This window comes from Tiliqua scincoides, chromosome 1, assembly GCF_035046505.1.
Source record: "Tiliqua scincoides isolate rTilSci1 chromosome 1, rTilSci1.hap2, whole genome shotgun sequence".
Taxonomy (NCBI): Eukaryota; Metazoa; Chordata; class Lepidosauria; order Squamata; family Scincidae; genus Tiliqua; species Tiliqua scincoides.
Genome location: NC_089821.1, coordinates 255,297,107 through 255,300,416, shown reverse-complemented (window position 1 = coordinate 255,300,416; position 3,310 = coordinate 255,297,107). Strand labels below are relative to the sequence as shown.

Here is a 3,310-nt window from a genome sequence, read left to right as displayed (position 1 = left end):
GTGCTTTCTATTTCCATCCCAAGATGGCTCTTTAAACAGAAGTACCTGCCATCACTATTTGTCCTGACCAATGGGAAGAGTTGAGGGAAGTCACTGATGAGGGTAACCTTTCCCCTGATCATGCCACTCAGCTCTGGAACCCAGGGCACTTTTTGCATTGGCCAGCATCATGCAGCTAGATTCAGGCAAATCCTCCTTTAACGTCTTGCCACAGTAACTGGGCAGTAATTCCCAGTTTATGTAGATAATGCTTGCAACACACTTCTTTCTTGCGGTGGTCCTGTGCCAGTTCTTTAGCTGGTCTGCAAAGCCTGTGGAAAAGAAAGGGATATGGAAATCTGGAAAAGATGGGCTAAGATTTGATATGTGCCATTGCCACCTTCTCACCCCATGTTCCTCCCTGCACACCCCATGCCCCTCCCTGCTCACCCCATGCCCACTGCTACCTTACCTGTTCCAGTGGGCCCAGTAGGGCTCGGCGGTGGAGTTGTGGCACTGCTGCCTCTTGCAACAGTGTGCAAAAAATGGCTGTGGAGTGCTCCATCAGCAGTCATTTTAAGACAGCAGAATTCACTTCTGCTATTGTAATGGCAATCTGTCTATTCTTACATTTACTCTATTTGGTCACCTTATTCAGGTGTTTTGGCCTCTATGGAGAGTTAATGCATGGTGGAGGCAATCATGCGCTCTGTTTCAACATGCTCACTGATCCTGCTCCAGACTTCTGTGCATTTAGCGCTTGTCTGCAGAAGGCAACACTGAGTGTATGCACAATATACACAATGTGAAATCCTAGGACCCCCAGGCCTCCCAACTTGGGGCACTGCCCCCTGAAGACAAACACTGAACGTGCAGAGGCATGTGGGTACGGCAAGACATAAGAACATAAGAAATGTTGTATCACCACAAGAGGTGTGACTATTTTGCAAGCTCCCATTTTTCCCTTCCATGTATTTGAACATAACACCTGAACAGGGCTATTTGGACAATCTGAAAAGGGTTGGTGTGAATAGTGAATGTGTGTGGGGCAGTACAGTTGCATCCCATTGGCCCCACCTCTGACCTACATGCATTCAATAGACCTTGTGAACGGATTTTTCATGCATGGAAAACACACGCAATCTGGGATCCTTTTACAGACTAGGTTGGCAACCTTCAGTCTCGAAAGACTATGGTATAAGCCTACAGCACCCAGTATTCTCAGGCAGTCTCCCATCCAAGTACTAACCAGGCCTGACCCTGCTTAGCTTCTGAGATCAGACGAGATCACGCATGTGCAGGGTAACAGTTTTACAGACTGGGATCCCCAATTGCACGGACAAGCCTGCAGGAATACAGGTTATTTGTCCATGCCGAGGCCTGCACATAAGGTCTACTGAACACACATAGATTGGGAGCAGGGCTGGTGAGTGTGTTCCTGAGCTGCTCTCCACATATTCACTGAACACACCATGTCACACCACCAGCCTTAAATATCCTGGTTGCATTAGGTTCCCTGTTGAGTGAATAAGTCGTTAGATTCAGCCATTTGCATGCCTTTCGGTCTAACCTCCTACCGTTCTCTCTACGTCAGTCAATTTAGCACCGCCAAGGGGCTATCTCATATTTCAACCCTTCACTTAATCTGAATCCTGGATTGAGGGCTCATATCATGCCTAAGACCTTGGCAATACTTTTGTCCAATAAAGGAGCACAGCAAGGGACAGTGTTCCCCCAGTTATATTCTCTGGGCCAGGAACCACAGCCCCAGAGTGCCCTCTGCTTGTCTTGTCACTTGGCCCAATATGTTGCGCTCTGCTTGCTTGCTCCGTAGCAACAGTTCCTTTGCAAACACTCGTCCCAGTGTCCTGCTGCTATTTAATTGATGAGTCTGGTGCACAAAGTTGTCTTGGCATAACAAGGCAGCGTGGAAGTAGAAAAAGCAATAAACAGCCACATCTATTCCAGCTCATATCAAAGCAAGGGGAAATAAATCTATGGTGCACATGAGGAAACAAATAAACTCTATGGTGGTGCAGGAAAAATAAAAAGATGATGGGAGTTATAGGAGATTGTGCATCAAGGAATAATTGATAAAAGAAAAAACAGAGGCCTGCTGCCAGATATTTGGCTGGTTATTTTAAATCAATATGTGTACTTCAGCTCATCTCTATAGTTCTTGGCCACATATACCTTCCTGCCAGAGCCCGTCTGTCTTCTTAGGTAGCAGGTTGGTGGGAATACTTGGTCCACCTGCATCCATCCCTTATCCTCTTCCTAGCTCTGCCTAGATTTGAAAAGGACAACGGGAACAGAGCAGAAGTGGGTGCACAGAGAAGAGATGGGTGAGTTAGAGCAGTTGCAGACCTACCATTGGGTTCCATGGAGCAAATGCTTCCTGGGTTTTCCGGAAGCACGGTTTATAGCATCAGAGAACTTCAGGGAGATTTCCCCGACACAGACTTGAGTTGCATGAGGCTCTGTGAGACTCAGATGAGTGGGGGATGGTGGATTTGCACGTGAGGGGGCAGTGACAGCCCGTGGGGGGTGCCATCGCAGACCTTTGCCCCGGGGTACGGAGCTGGGGAGGTCTGCTGCTGGGCTAGAGTGTCTCCGATGCCATATCCCACTACACTCCTCCTTCACATATCCTCTTCTGCTCTGTTCCCCTCATCCTTTTCAAATCCAGTGAATGGTAGGAGGAAAAAGGGCAGCAGTGGGTGCAGCACTCGGTAAGGGGAGTGACATTTGGCATTGCCACCTCAGGTGCTGAGATGTCTGGGTCCAGTCCTGTTCTCTGTGCAGGCAGTTGGCCAGTTTTCCTTCTCTCAGATGTTTCCTTCTGCCTTCTCTTCCCCACATTTCTCTTCTCCACTTCTGTCTTTCTTAGTCTCCCCTCACCTCCTTGCTCATCTTTACCTAGGCCTTCTTCTAGCCCTTCTTCCCTATCACTCCACTCTAGAATGATAAAAACCAAGATTTCTGCTTGTCTAGCCTCTCTGTGACACCACTGAGTACCGCTCTGTCAATTTGTGGAAGGGGACTGCAACTTAGGGAACAATCCTCCTAACCAACTTTCCAGCACTGGCATAGCTGTGCGAGTGGGGCATGTGCTGCACCTTGCAGGTGGGAGGGGCACTTGTGGAGGCCTCCTCAAGGTAGGACAATGTTTGTTACCTTACCTTGAAGTTGCATTGCGCTTATGTCAGTTCTGGAAAATTGGTTAGGATTGCTGCCTTAGTGATAGAGCACCAGCTCATTCTCCAAAATGGCTAACATTAAAATGGAACACAAAGCAACCACACCCAAAATACAGAGCAGCATGAAAACC

The 3,310-nt window shown here is 48.1% G+C and overlaps 1 pseudogene; it reads right to left on the bottom strand.

The window, feature by feature from the left end:
• Window positions 1-1,179: 1,179 nt before the first annotated feature.
• On the bottom strand, window positions 1,180-1,298 carry LOC136637634 (5S ribosomal RNA; annotated as a pseudogene).
• Window positions 1,299-3,310: the final 2,012 nt, after the last annotated feature.